Source organism: Mastomys coucha, unplaced genomic scaffold (genome assembly GCF_008632895.1).
Source record: "Mastomys coucha isolate ucsf_1 unplaced genomic scaffold, UCSF_Mcou_1 pScaffold9, whole genome shotgun sequence".
NCBI lineage: Eukaryota > Metazoa > Chordata > Mammalia > Rodentia > Muridae > Mastomys > Mastomys coucha.
In genome coordinates, this window is record NW_022196915.1 from 49,924,411 (window position 1) to 49,945,053 (window position 20,643).

The following is a 20,643-nucleotide window of genomic DNA, read 5'->3' on the forward strand; positions in this document are numbered from 1 at the left end:
GAAAGACACCCATGACTGAGGCTATAGAGGGGGCTCAGCACTAGAGGGGGTCAGGGGAGCCCTTCTTTCTTGCTTCCTGTCTCTGTCAGTGTCTTCTCTGGCTTCTAAGTCCTGGCAACACCAGCTAAATCTTAGTAGTGTTCCTCTGCTTGCAGGCACTATCTGTCAACCACGCCTCCTCAGCAGTGTGGCATGTCTGTCTCCTCTAGATGCTAACAATCTCAGCCTTTCTGTAGGGATTGCTCAACCCTAGCAGTGATGTCTGCCTTTGGTGTTCCCGCCTTGATGATACCGTAGGGTTCTTATGTTGCCTTTTTACTTTTTCAAACTTAGTTGTCTTAGTTAGCATCAGCTGTCAACCTGACACAGCCCAGAGATATTTGAGGGAGTCTCCACTGGGGGATTGCCAGGTCAGATTGCCCCGTGGCCACTTCTATGAGGAAATGTCTTAATTGTTGGTTGATAGGGGAGGGCCATCCCTGTCTTCCCTTAGTTGCTTTGGTCATGGGGTCTAACACAGTTATACTAGAACAGTAGTTAACGAGAATGCTAGTTAAGAGTTCCTTCACTAAGTCATTTCTGTTAAAGCAACTCACACAGTTTTCTTCTCAGCACTGGACCCTGGCATAGGCCCACAAGAACCTTCAATATTGCAGTTGGTTTTTAACACATATATAAAAAGTAAGCCTCCATGCAACATCAGTTAAGACATATGACTTACTGGTTGCTGAGATTGCAATCCTAGATGTGGAGGTGTGTTTGGGGGTCAATTACCTGCAAATGAGGTCAGTTAAGAGCTCTATGGGGTCCTGCATAGGTTTAGTTGCCTCATATAGCCTGTTTCAAAGTTAAGGTCAGGAAATTATAAATACCCAGAGGTGAAACTGTCAAGGTCTTACAAATACAGGTTTTGGTGGGGTCATGCAGAGCAGTGGACTTCAGAAATACTGTCTATGAATCAGAAGGGTAGACACAATGACCACTCCACCCATTGTCCCCATAACTCCCGTTTTATCAGGTCCCTCACATGCATTGACTCAGTGGCGTCTCAGAGCCTCCCTCTATCACACAGATCAATGACTAAGCCAGAGGTGGCTGGCTGTGTCCATGAGGCCAGTGACCCGGGAGGCTGCCCGTAAGGAGTCATGTTGAGTTACTGACCTCTTGGGAATCAGTCTTCCTACAGATAGATGTTCATGCATACCTCCTAGTGGCTTAGTGGGAAGTGTACCCTCCCTGCTTCAGTGGCAGTTGAAGAGTGGAACCCAAGTCTTCTATTGGCCCTCTTAAGTGAGCAAACCGTCAAGTACAAAGTCATGGGTTCAGGTTTGTGCCTAGAAAGGCCTGGAAAGACTAAGCTTAAAGCTTAGGGACTGAGGGGGATGGGAGTTGAGAATTGGAGGATGGTTTAATTTTTCACATATATAGACTTCTATGCTGCATACATAGCAAGAGAACTTTATAAGGAACTTTAATAGTGTGTTCAGCTGAGTGCTTTTAACATTTCCTACCACTGCCCCTCTATTGCTAAATCTTTCCGATTGGTGCTTTAAAACACTTTTTATTTATGCTGATGATTGATGAAGATGATGCTTTTGAAGTATGTGTATGTGAGTGAGGGTGTGTGTGTGTGTGTGTGTGTGTGTGTGTGTGTGTGTGTTTGCATGCACGTGAGCATCTATTCAGTCACTTCTATCCTGCTGCTGTGGGACTGAACTCAGGTCTCCAGGTTTGCTTAGCAAGTACTTGTACTCAGTGAACCATCTCTGTGCCCCCAAATGTCATTCTTTAGGCTGGAGAGCTGGCTTAATGGTACCAGTGAGTTATCAGGTATGTCTTTCCCAAGCCCTGAGGAAAAAGGGAGGCTCTCTCTCTCTCTCTCTCCCTCCCCCCTCTCTTTCCCTTCCTCTCTCTCTCTCTCTCCCCCTCTCCTTCTCCTTCTCCCCTCCCCTCTCCTTCCCCCTTCCCCCTCTTCATTCCCCCCACCCCCATTCTGGAAAAGAAGTGGCAGGGTTGCAGGAAGTATGTTCTCCCTGGGGACCCTTGCAGTTGTCATCGGTTACCTTCATGAAGCACTTCATAAATAAGCCCCATTCAGACACGATTCTTTGTAAGTCTTTATTTAATCCAGCGGCCTTCCTGCCTTAGAGGATCACTTGGCGGAATGTGGATCATTCATCCTCATGATGGATGAGCACGTGGTGGTTATAATTTTCTCCTTCCTAAGTGGAGAAACTGAGTCCAGAGGTGTAGGATGATTGACCACAGTTTTTCCCTCTTATCAGGGCAGCCCTGGGGTTTGTCCTCCCTGAGGTAGGGCTGATGGATAGCAGGCCAGAGTTTGTTGGAGTAGACAACAGTTATCGGCGTTAAGCTGATTATAAAACGCATTCATCATGGTGTTGCTACCTCCCTCTTTCCCTCTTTGGTGTCCAAGTCACCATCTTCCTGTGACATTTGTTCATGACATGGTCATACACAGGCCTTTAGAAAACACACACACACACACACACACACACACACACACACACACACACACGCACATGCACCAGAGCACGAGCATGCATACACACGTGAGCACTCTGTAACAGACACTCATGCACACATGCATGCACACAGGCACATACGCATATACTAATGCAAGACAGTTTGGTCACACCTAGGTTGCAGATAAAGCTGAAGGAAGCCTGTGAATGAATCTGTAGATAAAAACTCCAGTATCTGGGCAGGTAACACCCAATGACAACAGAGCTGTGTTGACTTACACTTTTCCTTATCGGAGGGAATCAGGTATTCGTGTAAATCAGAAAAGGATTTGATGGATGCCAGCTCATTGGTGTCTCTAGCCAATGGACAGGTTTGGTTAAACAAAATATATATTCTCCTTATCTCCAGTGGCGACTATCGCTACAACTCCCCACTCCCCTCTCCTCCAAGCTCTCTAAAGACAAGGGCCTTATCTGGAGTTTGTAAGAGTTTCATGGCTCGCAGGCTCTGCTGAAATCACTCTGACAATGTGCAACCTAGGCCCAGCCAGATCATTGTGGCAGACAGATGAGCCCAGCTTATCTCTGCTGTCTTGGCAATAAACCCCCTTTTCTGAAGATGCTTCTTAGACTACCCCAGGGGAAGGCCAGGTACCAGCTCCCTCAGTGGGAGGGATCCTTAGGAGCTGAGCTTCTACAGAAGTCTGCTGAGCTATTCAGTTTGGAAGATGTAATTCAGAAAGCACAGATTCTCAGGGGGAGCTTGGCTCCCTGTGACATAGACTACAAATGTGTACAGGAAGGAAAATTCCAGAAACAATCCCTGCAGACAGGGGACCTGGGGGAAATCAGGATGCGTTAGGTTGGGAATAAGGAAATGAAGATGGGGAAAGAAATGGGAAGGAGAGAACAGTCAGAGGAGGGTAGGAAGCTTAAGTAGGACTCAAGGAACTGAGGGAGCTTTGTTCTGCTTGTTGGAGAAGATGCTGGCCTCAGTAGAGGTTTGTTGATGGCAGGCATGTGGCAACTGGGGGACACAGCGAGGTTCAGTCAGAAACTGGGCAAGACTCTGTCCTCCTATCTGCTGAGGGTGTCTACCTTGGCCATGTCTCTGCCTCACAAGCTCCAAAGATGTCCTCCTAGAACAGTCCTGGGCACACTGTGCCCAACAGGGGGTAAGGTTGGAGGTGGGGGACTGCAATTTTGCTAGAAATGGGCTATTTCTCTTCCTTAGACCTCTCAGTTTTTAGAATCAAGTCAGTAGTTGAGCAGAATAAAGGTCCTGGGGGTAACCCCAGTCAGTGTAGCATCTTGTGAAGGCTTGCATGCCATCTCCACCTGTTCCTTCACCCCCAGAAGCTTCATTGGCCCTGAGAGATCCACGTTTGTCTTGCCCTGGGCTTCTGCAGACCTTTCCTCCAGCAATCCAACCACTGCTTCCCCTTATTTTGACTTGTATTTTTCTAATGGCATCTCTTTATGCCCTCAGGGGCTGTTTATATATCTTCTCCATTTTCAATTGTGTTGTTTCTCTTTGTGGCTGAGCCACAGGGGTTCTTAATGTATTATTGACACTAACCCCTTCTTAGACAATTAGTGTGCAGGCATTTGCTCCCATTCTACTGCATGTGTTTTCACACAGCTGTGATCAAGTGTAAATTATGAGATAATTCATCTATTTTACCTGTTGTTGCTTGCGCTTTTGAAGTTAATTGCTCTTTAGTTTTAATATAGGAAATCTGGGATTGGAAAAGGGGTCCAGGTTGAGGGTATAAATGTTCTTCCACATCTGGGTGACTGGATGCTGTCAGCCTTGACAGGAGGGTTCTCTTTCAGCAGCCATGGGTCATCTTTGAGGGTCCTTGTTGACACCATTCTTTCTCTGCTTAGTCAATCCCATCTTACATCAGTAATATATCTTTCTTTCCCTATCTCTCAAGGTTACAATTTTCTAGATTGTTCCGGCTGTTGCCTCCTGAGGAAGGGGACCTGGGGATGACTTTAAGTTGCTGTGGTGTTGACTGAACGTCGTAAGACATAGACTACCTTGGAGAGAGTACTGAGGACAGGAGAATCCCATGGACACGGGATTTCTGTGGAAGAGCAGCATGTCGCAGCCTCGTGTTCTCCTGAGGCTGTGAGAAGGACCGGAAGGATGAAGGTGGGGGGGAGGGAGAAGAGGATTCAATCTACCCACTTGCCCCCACCTTTCTGGTAACATCTGGATCCAAATTCACTTTCTCTCTTCAGTGCTGGGTCCCTATGTGTGGCTCTTAGCATGTCTGTCAGTCACTCCACTCTTCCATCATGCCAGTCTCTAGTTCAAGTTATTGTTATTGTGAAAATATCTGTTTTAACTGGGAAGCGAATCTTCCCTCCCACTCAGCATTTAGAAAAATCTGAAAAAATTGGGACCCAGCTGCAGCTCTGCATCTCATTGTAGCCTCATACACACCATGTCCCGTTGGGATCCTCTCCAGATGTAGTATAGTGAGAAGGAGTTAGAGACAGACAGACAGACAGGCAGGCAGACAGAAAGAGACAGACTCTGTGCATAATAAGGTTTACATTTCCATTATTACTGGCAGTGCTGTATTTAGCTATGTGTTTTCAGGAGTGATAGTCTGTGTTTCATACCTTCCACCCTGCTTCTTTCCTCCCTTCCCCATCATTCCTTCCACCATTAGAGACAGCATAATCTTCCCCTTCTTAAAAAAGCACAATTCTCCCTTGCTTAATTCACACTCTCTCTAAGAGAGAAAGAGAACATGAGTGTTCTACGAAGAGTCAGAATTGTACTTATACAGTATGTGAAATATGAATGACATCAAGGCCCTTGGTGGGGCAACAGGGAAGAATTTACTGTTTGGAGGTTTGGAGGAGGAGGGGATGGGTCCAGGTGCCTTGCTAAGGTTTGTCAGACTTGGAGGCCAGCACCCTTATCCACCAACCCTCTTCACTTTTTAATGGGTCAGAGGAGAAAGAAACTGAACACCAAGGTGGCTTCTGAAACAGAGGAGAGCAGCTTTCTCTGAAATAGAGGCCCCCCCCCCCCCGCAGTGAAAGAGCTGCAGGCTTATACTAACCAGTGTGTACCAGGTGAGGTACTGGTGAACTGTTGGAGGCAGCTTCTTATCCCTGTAAAGGGATACTTGGGATGGCGCTTCTTATCAAGAAAAGACATTCATTGGGCATTATGGTTCTGGACATGCAAAGGGAAGGTTGCATCTGACAATGACCTTCTTGCTAGCAATAACACGTGGTAAGAGACAAGGAGCCTGTGTCTATTTTTGTGACTATTCTCACACAGTCACCAATGTTCAGTCATTGGGGAGGGGCAGCACGGGTTCTACCCTAATGGGTTACTTGTAAGAAGTCTCACATCGAGTGCCACGGTCAGATTAAGGTCCATCTTGTCAAGACTGCTGACAGAGAGCTCTGAAGAATAAACCCTTGCAGAATTTCTGGGGGATAACCATTTTCAGGCCATGGCATGGAGGCCACAGATCTGGAAGGTTTTGGGGACTAGAGAGCAGACTGACCAACCATATTCCCAGAAAGCCAGACTGTGGGAAGAGGGGCAAGTGACTCATGAGACAGGCACTTATCGAAGAGCACGGTGCATAGGGAGGGGGGCTGGGGCATCTCTGGACAGTTTTAAGAGTCAAGCTGACCAGAAGTCAGGTGGGAGATGGGATGAGGTGGGACTATAGACTGGGACGTGACTTTTCCCAACAGGAAGTCCTTGAGGAATGGCCCTGCAGCAGCACCTGCAAGCTTTTTTAGGGCATCTTGGGTGCCTCTTCATATATAGGTGAAAGGTGACATTTTCACTTCTGAACTAGGAAGCAGGACTTCTCCCAACGTCTACTTTGAAAAATCGAACACCAAAGGCCAGTGGGTGATCCTTCTCTTTCTAATTCTATCCTTTTATGGTGCCCTAAACAAGGACAGAAGGGAATTAATAAAAAAGGTGGAGCTAAGACAAACAGCAGAGTCCTTGCCCATGTGGCACCTACAGTCTAAAGGTGTGAGTGTTGCAATCCAGGGCTGCTGTGCTCAGACAGGTGGGAGGGGCTACCTTAGGCAGGCACCCGAGGTGATGAGGGACACAGAAGGGGCTGGTGGGCTCCATCCTTAGCAATGATGGACAGAGGGGGGGTCTCTGGGACAGTGCAAGGAGATGAGGTGATGTCAGATGATGTAGACAATGCAGGCTGTTGGACAAACCTGAGAGAGGTAGAGTTGGAGGCACCGGAGTTGGCATCCTTTGTTTTATAGAAGAAGAGGGCAGGAAGGAGGGAGCATAGCATACTGTAAAGCAAGGTGGCCAGTGGCCAGCCCTGTGCTGCAGCTGACACCAGCATCCAGGAAGTGACTGTAGGTTCATGAGTTCTCAGGGAACTACCCTGTTAGGTAGGGATGAGTTCCTCTGTGGAGGCAGAGACCCCAAAGAAGTTAGTGAGAAGTAATGTAAGTCTTGGAAACCTTAGTGAAGCTTGAACAGGTAGAATGAGACCAGGCTCCATGTGTGACAAGTTCTGGGAAGAGGCATTCTGTGGGATAGAGGAGGGCTGTTCTGCAGAGGAAGATGGGCTTGTACTTACCTGGGGAAGGCAGTCAGCATTAGATCCCTTCACGGAGACGACTCACCAGGTCACCATACTTTGTCCAAGAAGCTTCCTTAGCTCTAGAAATTCAGACTTGAAGACATCATACCAAGTGAGATAACCTGCCCACAATAAGATAAACGAAGCCACCGTGGTGGCACACATTTGTAATCTCAATAGTCAAGAGGCTGAGTGCAGAGATTTGAATGAGAAGGGGCCCCATAGACTTGTGTATTTGAATGCCTGGTCCCCAGTTGGGGAAACTGTTTGGGAAGGATTAGCAGATGTGACCTTGTTGGAGGAGATTTCCAGTTAGCTTTCTTTGTCTTGTGTTTGTTCCTTAAGATCTAAGCTCTCAGCCACTTCTCTAGTGCTACTGTTTGTCTACTGTCAAGATAGTCATGCACTCTACCCATCTGAAACTGCAAGCCCCCAAGAAACTCTTTCTTCTGTAAGTGGCTTTGGTCATGGTGTCTTATCACAGCAATAGAAAAGTAACTAAAAATGCTGAGATAGAAGGAGTTGTAGTTTGAGGCCAGTCTGAACTACAAAACCCTTACAGAGAGAGGAAGCAAGGGAATTACAGATCACTAGACTCATAGAAACCAAATAGAAAAGAGTGCCCAAACCAGAGAATGGATAGTTGGTATTTTCTTTTAATTTTTAATATAAAATATCATATCATTTAGCCCTCCTTCCTCCAACCATTCCCATACCCTTTCAAGTTCATGGCCTCTTTTTCTTTAATTATTATTGTTACACACACACACATACACACCCAAATTATATAAATGCAGACTTCGGAGTCTGTCTACTATTGCTTCTATGTATGTTTTTAGGACTAACTACTTGGTATTGGATCATCAATTAGGGTGCTCCTTCCTGGGGGAGACTGATTCTGCCTCTCTTAGCAGTAATTAATTGTTTAGTCCAGGGTGGGTGAAGTCTCATGAAATTTCCATCATCCACGATGGCATGTCATCAGATGCTGTTATCATTCAGGTCATGTTTAAGCAGCTATGTTGTTGAGGTTTTATGCATGTAGCTTCCCTGCCACAAATAAACCTTAATCCAGCAGCAGATTTCCTGGCCCTTCCATGCTTATGTTCTTTCCCTCTCTCTTTTCTGTGATGTTTTCTGAGCTATAGGTGTAGCAGTTGTGTTGTATCAGCTAGGGCTGGGTGCTCCATAGTCAGTTATTCCCAAAGTTCGATCACTTTTTCTAGATAGGGGTTTTCTATGTAACCCTGCTGTCCCGGAATTCATTCTGTAGACCAGGTTGGCCTCAGACTTAGAGGTCCTCTCGTCTCTGCCTCCCAGATGCTGAGATTAAAGGTCTGTGCCTCTGATTCTTATGCCCAAAGTGTGTGGCCTTTAGCAATAAGCAGTAGAGACTTACCTTCAACTTCTGGGAAGCAACAGCAATAGCCTGTATTATTTTGAAAGTCTCTTAGACTACCCTTACCAATACCTCAAGAGGAGGTTTTTCATGCCTGGAACTGTTTTGTTTGTTTGTTTGTTTGAGATAGCCTATGGCCTTTGGAGGAAGCAAGTATCAACCAAGTGGCATAATTTTATTTAAATTATGTACATTTGTATGTGTAGTGAGATTCTGGAATTTTGGTTTCTTTAAAAACACAGAAATATCATAAGAATATGTTTTTGTTTTAGTTCTAGGTTTGGGGCTATGAGGCTGCTTCAACCATCTGCAGCAGCTGACTATGATTTGCCTCATGCTCTAGCTGAGGCGTGGTTTTGCCAGCTGCAGATAGTTTCTGTGATTGTGTGACATTTGGAGTTCTAGGAACTTTTCAGAGGGTGTATAAATGTTAGGGCTCCAAGAGGCAAGGTTGGTGGTTGTTGATCATTTAGGGAGGTTGGTAGTGGTTTGTTAGTGATTGTACTTAAGAAGAAACAAGAAGAAAGAAATTAGATTCAAGGATTTTCCTATAACTTCTCTCCTTTCTATCCTTCCTTCTCCACTATCTAGTTATAGGGGTGAAACCAGGGGGATACAGAGGAGAACAAGAATAATCTACAAAGTAGCAAAGGCAAGCTACAAGTGGCACCTCAATGTGGGCCTCAAAAGTTAAGAATAAAAATGGGAAATCTGACTTCAAATGCTGTAGAGAAAATGGTAAGTAATGAAGGAATGGATTTTTTTTCAAAAGGCCAGAAAAAAAAATTGTTTCAGCAGCTATCATTGGTATATCTCTCACTTTGCTCCCAAAGGGGATTTTTTTGTTTTTTGTTTTTATTTCCTTCTCTGTATATTCTGTTTCAAAAAAGTTTGGAAGAATGGCTGAGCAGTTGGAAAAATTGCAGGTAGAAATGGAGGGGCCTGAGAAATGAAAAAAAAAATGGCTGAAATGGGAAAACAAAAGGGGTTACCCTACTCTGTCTTTTCTGAAAGGGTTGCAGAGTTGGCAGTGCCACTAGAGAGGTTAAACAGGTGGAGGTGGAAGCTCTTGGGAATCAAGAAGCATCAGAAAAGAGAGAACAGAAAGGCTCAGTCCTGGTGCCTGAACAAGAGAACAGGAGTGTTCTGCAGGAGGAAAGAAGGAAAGAAGGAAAGAAACTATGCTGGAGGACAGCTGGATCAGAGAAAAGCTGAAAGGATGGGAGGACAATCTGATGAAACAGTCTGTTTCAAGAGAGAGCGTTAATCTCAAACAGTCTTGCCATCAGTGTGGGAGGAGGGGTGGCCCTGGTTCATGAGATCACCATCAGCTTTTCCACTAGTCAATATATGCCCACTAATGGCATGGAACAATGTTATGATGAGATAGGATGGTATTCTGTAGAAATCATAGATGTAAGGATTTTAAGGAGGCTATGATTTCATATGGGATGCACTTGCCTTGTGTGAGACAAATTCTAAATAACTGGGTACTCAAAATAGAATTATTCTCCAAGACTGGAAGGGATTGGTAACATCTGTATTAGGGGCCAGCATGGTGGAGGGAAGAAGCCTCAAATATTGAACAGTGAAATAGAGCAGGGGGAATGAATATAGTAAAAGACCAGTTGCTGTGTGAAGGGCGGCAGCCTGATATACAAGAACAGATCCAATTTGATGGCAGTGTTATAGAACAGTGTTGCTTAGTGGCTTTAAGAGTCTGAGACAAAGTTGAGGAGCCTAGGAAAAAGACCACCTTGTTTACAAAGATTATACAAAGCTCTGGAGAAACCTTCACTGATTTTTTTTTTTTAAACAAAAATTAGTCTCAACAATGAACAAAATCATATCAGACCCTGACAAGGTAGGTATTTACAGAGACCTTGGTGTGTGAAAATGCAAATACTGAGTGTAAAAAAGTTATTAGACCATTAAAAGGACCTATGGACGAATGGAAAAGGGATAAAACTGATAATTGGTTCTAATGTGTACATGCTAATATAATTGGTCAAGCAATAGGTAGAGGTCTCTAATATCAAAATGCCCAGTGCTTCAATTGTGGGAGATACAATCTTTGGCAAAGAAACTGTGACCAAATGTCACAGACTCTTAATGTCAAAAGCCTCAGATCTCAAAATGTCCAGCGTGCTAACTGCAAGAAATACAGTTGGGTAGCGGTGGTGGTGCACGCCTTTAATCCCAGCACTTGGGAGGTAGAGGTAGGTGGATTTCTGAGTTCCCTCCCCCTGCTCACCAACTCACCCTCTCCTGCTTCCTGGCCCTGGCATTTCCCTACACTGAGGCATAGAACCTTCACAGGACCAAGGGCCTCTCCTCCCATTGATGACCGACTAGGCCAGCCTCTGCTATATATACAGCTAGAGCCATTAGTCCCACCATGTGTACTCTTTGGTTGGTGGTTTAGTCCATGGGAGCTCTGAGGGTACTAAGTTCATATTGTTGTTCGTCCTAAGGAGCTACAAACCCTCCAGCTCCTTGGGCCCTTTCTCTAACTCTTTCATTGGGGACTGTGTACTCAGCCCAATGGATGGAGGCTGTGAGCCTCTACTGTATTAGTCGGGCACTATCAAAGCCTCTCAGGAGACAGCTATATCAGGCTCCTGTCAGCCAGCACTTGCTCGCATCCACAATAGTGTCTGGATTTGATGATTGAATATGGGAAGGATTCCCAGGTGGAACAGTGTCTAGATTGTCCTTCCTTCAGTCTCTGCTCCATACTTGGTCTCTACAACTCCTTCCATGGGTATTTTGTTCCCACTTTTAAGAAGGAACGAAGTATCCACACCTTGGTCTTCCTTCTTGAGTTTCTTGTGGTTTGTGGATTGTATTTTGGGTATTCCGATCTTCTGAGCTAATATCCACTTATCAGAGAGTGCACGCCATGTGCTTTCTTTTGTGATTGGGTTTCCTCCCTCAGGATGATATTCTCAGATCCATCCATTTCCCTGAGAATTTCATAAATTCATTGTTTTTAATAGCTGAGTAGTACTCCATTGTGTAGAACCACATTTTCTGTATCCATTCCTCGAACAAGCCATTTCTGAGGGCAATGGTTTTCCTAAATTTCAAACAGAAAGAATGCCTAAGCTTCCTGGGGTGTGTGTAGGATGCAGCAAAGGCTGTTACTGGACTTAGGAGTGCAGATCCAAAAGAGATAGTCAAGGTAATTTCTTATCACTGGGAAATGGCCTTTTCTGAATGTTCAGGGTAAAGGAACAACAGTAGCTAAGAGACACTGTTATTAAAAAAAAAAAAAGACCTGTGAAATTATACCATCCCTATATACTATAAGGATGTGTTAACATCAGCATGGAAGCCAACTAAAGGTTTGCATTGGGAACACAGATTTGTTTATATATCCATAGGAAATAAAAAACTGTGGATAACATCAAAACTGATAAATTTTAGAATTAGAAAATTAGAATTGAGCAGGAGATGTCTCCTGAAAACCTTGGTCACCGACCTGAAAAGTGCTTATTTCATTGAAAATGTCTGTTTATAATTTCCAAATGTACACATCACAATTGATGGCTCAAAACAGAAGCTGGAAATGTAGTGAGAATTCTGGAATTTTGGTTTCTTTAAGACCATAGACCAATTATAAGAATCTGTTTTCATTTAATCCCAGGTGTAGGAATATGGGTCTGCTTTGGACTATTCTCAGCAGCTGACTAAGATTTGCCTGTGCTTTAACATTGGTATGGCTTTCCGGCTAAGATAGTTCCTGCAATTGTATGACATTTGGAATTCTGGGAACTTTTTAGAGGGTATATAAATGCTAGGGTCCTGAGAGGTAGGTTTGCTGGTTGTTGGTCATTTAGAGAGGTTAGTTGTGGTTTGGTAGTAGTTGTGTTCAAAGAAGAAGAAGAAGCAAATTAGATTCAGGGAATCTCTCTGTCTGTCTGTCTGTCTGTCTGTCTGTCTGTCTGTCTGTCTCTCTTCTATCCTTCTTTATCTCCTATCTAGTGATATGGGGTGAAACAGGAAGGGGGGATACAGGGTAGGAAAAGGAAGAAACCAAAAAGTAGCAGAGACCAGTTACATGTATACACATACCCTCATATGTAATTTTAAATAAACACAAAATGACAGGATTCCATTTGTATTGTTCAAACATCCTTAATGTTATTGGTGCCAAATGGGGATAGATGGAAGGTTCTGGAGCTAGATGCTGTCAATAGTTGTACAACAATGCCAGGGTACTTACTGTCATAGAGTCACATCCTCTAAAAGGGGTTTAAAATGGTCTGCAGAGATGCTTCATTAGTTAAGAACACTGACTGTTCTTCCAAAAGACCTAGATTTGATTCTCAGCACCCACATGGCAGTTCACAACTGTTTGCAACTCCAGGGGAATCAGGTGCCCTCTTTGGCCTCCATAGACATAGCACTCAGACATATACACAGGCAAAATGCCTATACACATAAATTACAATAAAATAAATAAAAGTGGTTAAAATGACTGTTTTAAAATTGCATTTATTTATTTATTTGCATATCGTGTGTGTGTGCATGTATGTGTGTATGTGTGTACATGTATGTGTGCATGTGTATGCGTGTGCATGTGTGTGCGTGCATGTATGTGCGTGCATGTGTGTGTGCGCGCATGCATGCGTGCACGTGTGTGATAACATGTTATGTAGAGGTCAGAGAACAGCTTTGAGAGAGAGCCCTCTTCTTCCACTTCTGGGTTCTAGGGATTGAACTCACTCAGGTTTTCAGACTTGGCAGTGAGTACTTTTGTCTACTGAATGATCATTCTGAACTATGGCTGTTAAGATTTTTGTCATTTTATCACAATACAAAATTATTAACAGAACAGATTCAAATTATTAATCTTGCTAGGGATGTAGTTCAGTTGGTAGGGTACTTTGGCTAGAACGTATAAAGCCCTATGTCTGCTCTCCTCAGTACTGCATAAACTGGGCAAAATGGCACACACCTACAGTCCCAGCCCTTGTGAGTCCCAGGCAACTGTGCTATATGAGTACCTTGCGGCCAGCCTGGGGCTACCTAAGACTTTCCCTCAGAAGAAGACAATATGAAACAGAACAGTTCTAAGTACACTTCCCAAGGAGTTTCTGTGTATTAAACTATCTCTTGGGGTGGGGGGAAGCTGGAGAGATGGCTCAGTGGTTAAGAGCACTGACTGCTCTTCCCGAGGTCCTGAGTTCAACTCCCAGCAACCACATGGTGGCTCACAACCATCAGTAATGGGTTCTGATGGTGGACAGTGACAGTGTACCCACATACATTAAATAAATAAAGAAAGAAAGAAAGGAAGAAGGAAAGAAAGAAAGAAAGGAAGAAAGAAAGAGAGAAATAATTTTTTGTTTCTCAAAAAAAAGAAGAAAAGAAAAAAGGTTATCTCTGACATTGGTGTGGCTACCTGGATGGATGGATGGATGGATGGATGGATGGATGGATGGATGGGTGGGTGGATAGATGATTGTTGACTGGAAGCCAGGCATCCTGTTACCATGGACCATAAAGCTAGATAATCAATCCCTTGTTTCTACATTTAGCTCCTCAGAGTCATGGTCTACCTCCTAGAGCCTGCTTACCTCAGAGGAAAGGGAGAAAGCCTCCATAAGACCCATCCTTCCCTGGACCTTCTCCACCATAGCAAAGAGTCCAGGAAACAACAGCAGATCCATTTCTCAACCATCCTGGTGTGATGCAGAGCCCAACACACGTGTAGCCACGTGCTTCAAAGACGGGAGACTGCTGTTGAACTCCCTAGCATTCTGATCTACACAATGACATTAGTATATTGTAGGCATACTCTCAGGGTCTCAAGAGTTTGGAATGTAAAATACCACTATGAGGGCCTGGGGATGTCATCCAGCTGGTAACATGCACAAATGCTTCAGTCTCCAGTCCCACATAAACCAGGTGTGGTATGCATCTGTAATCCAAGCAGTTTGGAGATAGGGGTAAGAGGATCAGAAGTTCAGCGTCATCCTCAGCTATGGAGCAACTCAAGCAATTCCAATGCGTGAGAGACTCTGTCTCAAACCAATCATAACACTCAAAAAACCAACGACGTATATATTAAAGGTAGAGGTGTTGTCTGAGGATAACATCATCAGATGTCATGGATACGTGAACATCATGGAGTAGTTACCTAAATGGCACAGGTCAGTTGCTTGATGTGGCATCTTGAGTTATACAAGCAGTAGGTGTATTCACACCAGCTTCATCCCAAGCAAAAGAGGAAGGTATTGCATTAAGCTGTAATGACCATTAGACTATCACTAAGCCATTGTGATCTGGCACATCCACTGTTGTATGGATTGTGTATGACCAGTGTCTCTTGTTGGTAAAACTTAGGAAAAGCAAACAAAATTCCTTTTTTCCCTTCTGGATTTTAAGAAGAAGGTGGATGTTCTTTAACCTTGGAATCTTGGCACAGAAGAGACATCTTCCAGGGGCCTCTTAGACCTAAATCCCTGTTCTCTTCAGGATGGCCTTCATGTGCAGAGAGCTTCTTTGGAACTGGCTTATAAATATCGCTGCGAACCCCCAGACTACTGATGAGCAGAGCTATTTTAGCAAATCACCTGTGGGTGTGGAGGTCTCTGACGGCCCTGGCTATGCCTCTCTTGCCAAGAGGCAGCTATGATCAGTGGTCATCAGTGGCCATACTGGGGCAGGACAGGTGCCCTGGCCCAGGCTTAAGGGGCAGGGTGACCTCCAACCAGCTCTGTTCAAGAAGCCAAATGAGACATAGCAGGAAGTATTAAACCATCTAGATGTTTACTTTCTATGACATGAAACATCTGGTCTCTCGGAGTCGTGTGGGAATTGGGAGTGCTGGAGGGGTAATACCCCTCAAGACTGGACTTGGCCCTGTGTGGCTGGACTCTGTCAAGAGACACTGGGAGCTGGAGGAAAGTTAGAGGATCTGGGATCTGGGTCCGGAAAGAACCTTCTCAGATGGTTGGTATAGACTCCCTCCAGAGTGACATGGAGCAGGCTTTCCTCCCAGGGTGAGGAGTGGGCAAGTGGGAGATCGACCAAAGCAAGAAGCTGATTGGTGGAGGGGCCAGTGGAGCAGACCAGGAAGAACCCTGAGTTCATGTCCTTCCTGGAAAAGCTGATAAAAAGGCTTTGAAGCAGGGTGGGTGGAGGCTGTAGCTCCCATGGGCTCCCCTGTGCGATGGAAAGGATCTTGGTCCCTCTAGCTTCTTGAACATGTGGCTGAATCTCTTGGCTCAAACTCTGGATGGGGCTCTATTCTTCTGTGCAGATGTCACCAGGCCCTGGGTCCAGGGTCTTAGGCTCCTTCTAATCCATCCAGGGTTTTTTGTTGTTGTTGTTTGTTTTTGGCTCCAGGAAGCTACTGCTTCCTCTGTAGCCTGTTAAGAGCACCATTTCCCTCTGTGTCTCATAGCTTCAAGACAAGGCTTATGGAAGGAAGTCTAGGATGGCGGCAAAGAAAGGGATGTCTACCGCTCCGAGCAATGGTAGATGCTCAGTGAGCACACTTCTTTGCTTGTGTGTGTGTGTGTGTATTCAGTTATTTAGACATAGGCTCTCATGTGTTTTAACCTTGAAGTTCTGATTCTCCTGCTCGTACCTCCTCAGTGCTGGGATTACAGGTGTGTGCCACCATGGGAGTTTATGTATGGGAGTTTATGGGAGTATTGGGGATGGAACACTTCATGCATATAGGCAAGCTCTCTATCAACTGAGAGCTACATCCCCATTACAGAGAGTGTATTTACAGGGAGTACTGGCCACTCTCATCCTGCAGTTCCTTGGCTACTTATGGGGAGTTTTGCACAGAGAGTCCCTCCAGCTGTGAGCTGTCTTTTCTTTCTTTAGCACTCTGGCTGTCCTTACTCCTCCCTGCTCTTTATCTCCTCCTGGCTAGGTTGCCTAGAAACTCTGAATTCCTTCCACTTTATTATATACTCTACTCGGCACTTGGCTGCTGCAGCCTCCACAAGCCAAGGCTAGGGAGGGGAAAAAAAGACCCAGAAGGTGATTTGGAGAAGAAAAAGAGATAACAGAGGTGGCACTGGAGACTGAAAAGAGCTACTTAGACCAGGAGCTGTTTCCCATGTGCCTGACATAGTTGGTTGCTAGGATAAACGTGGGCTGGAACACTTGGTTGGACCCTTGGGAACAGGAATACTAGGAATAACCCAGGATAGGCTTGCATCTGCCCTGGGGTCTGCAGCCGGATGGCCTTGGGGTGATGTTCAGAGTTTGCTGGAGTTTAGTGTGAAGGCTAAGGCCCTGAATGGGTTGAGAGCTCTACACTTGGTATATGGACAGAAGCTGGTTTCACAATAGTCATGTTCTGAGTTTGGGATTGGAGGTAAGGATGCTTCATGGCTTTCCAGTGAAGGGGTTGGGCTCTCGGTTAGGTTGTCAGCTCCCAGATCCTGGTGCTGCCATTTTAGTTTTGTCCCTTTAAAGGGGAGTGACAATGATGGTCTACCTTTGGGGGTTGCTGCAAGGATCCAACAAGTCACTGTGCAAATGAGTTGGGTATATATATATACTCGGTGCTCAGCGGAATTTAGTTGTTATTTTACATACCTTCTGACTGGGAGAGTGAACAGCTGGTTGGGAGGCTCTGCATATAATGTCCCTAAGGAAGGGAATCTGGCTGCTTTTCGTTGCTTCCCTTCTGTTTTCTTCCCAAGGACACTCCGGCTCCATTGGCCTCAAACTCTTTTCCTTTGTCTCACCCTCTCCCAGCACATGGCTAAGGGGAGCACCTGTGACAGTTCTGGTTGGACTGGTTCCAGCAATCTTCTGTCCAGGGGCTGTGAGAATAGGGTCAGCATTGTCAGAGAATTTTGGGGTGGCTCAGCAGGGCAGGATCCTGAGCTCTCATGTCTAAGGAGCTGGGTATCACTGAAGGAACCTGCTGGTGCTGTGGTGGTAGTTGTGAGTTTCCATTGAAAGATTTCAGGAAGGAGAGCATCGCAATGTGGGCAGTTATAATTAATTACAGTTCCCTGCTGCTGCGAGGAGCATTGCAATGTGGGCAGTTATAATTACAGTTCCCTGTTGCTGCAAGGTAGCCTGGATGATGTGTTGTCTTCAACTGGTTTAAAAAATTTATTTTATTTTATGTGTATGAGTGTCTGCACGTATGTATGTGTGCCACATATATGCAGTGTCTTTGGAGGCTAGAAGATGGCAAAAGATTCCTGGGAAGTGGTGGTACAGGTGATTGTGAGCTGGGAACTGAACTCAGGCACTCTACAAGAGTAGCAAATGCTCTTAACCACTGAGCCATCTCTCTAACCTCCTTTAATTAATTTTTAAAAAAGATTTATGTTATTATTGATATATGTGTGTGATGGTTTGTATATGCTCAACCTAGGGAGTGGCACTATTAGAAGGTGTGGCCCTGTTGGAGTAGGTGTGTTACTATAGGTGTGGGCTTTAAGACCCTCATCCTAGCTGCTTGGAAGTCAGTATTCTGCTAGCAGCCTTCAGATGAAGATGTAGAACTCTCAGCTCCTCCTGCACCATGCCTGCCTGCATGCTGCCATGTTCCCCCTTGATGATAATAGACTGAACCTCTGAACCTGTAAGCCAGCCTCAATTAAATGTTGTCCTTATAAGACTTGCTTTGCTCATGGTGTCTGTACACAGCAGTAAAAACCTTAGACAATATGTATATTTCTGTGTGTATGCCTGTATGTGCTGGTGTGTGCCTGTTCCTGTGTATGTGTGTGTGTGTGTGTGTGTGTGTGTATGGGTGTACGTACATGTGTGTACATGCATGACAGAAGGTCGGAAGAGGGAATCAGATCCCTTCGTGGCAGAACGACAGGTGGTAGTGAGCTGCCGGATGTGTTGTTTAATCTATTTTTCTTCTGCTAAGAAAGTGTTCAATGCCCTAGTTCATAGTGGTGAGCTTGCTGTCTGCTGTCTGGCTGACCCCCACCTTAGGAAGGCTTGTAGTCACAGCTAAAGCTGCTGCAGTAATGTAAGTAGTAGTAACAGTAGCAGTAATAGCATGGTGACGGCAGTGTCGTCAGTGGAGGCGACGGCAGTGTCGTCAGTGGAGGTGACAGCAGTGTAGTCAGTGGAGGTGACAGCAGTGTCCTCAGTGGAGGTGACAGCAGTGTCATCAGTGGAGGTGACAGCAGTGTCGTCAGTGGAGGTGACAGCAGTGTAGTCAGTAGAGGTGGCAGCAGTGTCCTCAGTGGAGGTGACAGCAGTGTCATCAGTGGAGGTGACAGCAGTGTTCTCAGTGGAGGTGACAGCAGTGTAGTCAGTAGAGGTGGCAGCAGTGGAGGTGACAGCAGTGTCGTCAGTGGAGGTGACAGCAGTGTCGTCAGTGGAGGTGACAGCAGTGTCATCAGTGGAGGTGACAGCAGTGTCATCAGTGGAGGTGACAGCAGTGTCCTCAGTGGAGGTGACAGCAGTGTAGTCAGTAGAGGTGGCAGCAGTGTTGTCAATGGAGGTGGCAGCTGTGTTGTCAGTGGAGGTAATGGCAGCTGTAGTGTCAATGGAACTGCTAATAGTGGCAGTAACATTGATGGAGGTGATCAGCACTAGTGTCAAATGAAGTAATTGTAGCAATTAGGTCCATGGTTGTAAACTCTCTGTAATGAGGTAGTTAGCTGGCACTGACATGTACTGTTTTTGAAGTAGTGTTTGAAGAATTCCATATGTGTTATCTCAGTGCTAGTGCTTAAGTGCATATTCATGTGAATACAGGTTTGAACTTAGCCTTTTCAGTTAGCTAATTCCATAGCCTTGGTCAAGTTGCTTACAGCAGGCACACCCACATGTACACGTGTTCTCTTACACATACAACCAGATACACAAATACAAAAGAAATTAAACCCAGAACTGTCATTTGCCCATTCAATCATGCTTCTGGTTATATATCCAAAAGACTTGAAAACAGAGTCTCAGAGAGGCAGTTGGCACCATTTTCATAGCAGCACTATTCCCAATAGCCAACCCAACCACCCAAGGATAGTTGACTGGGTAAGCAACCAAAGCTTCCTATACCATGGAATGTTTCCAGCTTTATAGGGAGGAAGGAAACTCAGGCACATGCTCCACCATGGATGAACCTCAATGCTGTGCTAAGTGACGTACACCAATCACAAGGGGATAAATACTGTGTAGGTCCACTTATGTGAAGTCCTCAGAGAGACAAAGTAGGATGGGCATCGGCAGGACCCAGAGGAATTAGTTTTGAATGGGGAGGCTGGCAGCATTGAGGCAGCATAGTGGTCATGGCTGTGCGTTGGCTATGCCTGTAGTGCTCATCCACTTTCTGTGTGAGTGGCTTGCATGGTATAACATAGACATATGCCTTACCATAGCTTTTAAAAGGGGAATAGAAAGTTCTCATTTTGTTTCCTTGCATCTAAAATTGAGGGAAAGCCCCACTGTCCCCCCTAGATGGGGTTTACTTTTTGAACACATTTGACATCCTCAGAGGCATGCCAGATGAGATGCGTGTTGGAGGCCGTATATGGATCATACTGTATTTCTGCCACCAGTGCCTTGGATGGCCATCCTGAGCCCTTTTCCTAACCCCTCTTGGGCTTTGGTTTCCTCATTCAGGAAGGAGGTAGAGGAAGAAGCACCCGGCTCCTTTCACCTTCTCCTGGCTGGTGTGCACAGGTGTCACTCTTCCCAGAGAGGTGCTGATGTGGTGGGTGATATGGGAAAACTGCAGCAATTGGCCTTGGCTCCCCAGCCACAGAGGCTTGCCCAGGCCAGGAGCCTTCTCCTCTGAGGCTTGTGAGGAACGTGTTTGCTCATGATCACACATGTATATACCCCAGGAGCAACCTGGGGCCGTGTGTCCATCTGCATGGGGCCAGTGGAGGTAAGAGCCTGTAGGTGTACCTGTAGAGGGAGAGGAGCCCTGGCTGAATGCCATAGCCCTATACCTGCTTCTTCGGTTGAGGAATAATGGAGAGTGTTTACCACATCAGCCGGCAGTAGATTCAGCTGAGCCATGGCTGTGTGTGTGAAGACCTGGGTAGAAGGTTAGTGCCTGAGAGCCATCTCAGCTGCTCTGGGGGTGGCTGGGGTTCAGGACACTCAAGGTTTCCTTGGGGGTTTAAGGTACAGCCTGGACATTTAGTTACCACTGCTCCATGGGTCTAGAATCTCTAGATTA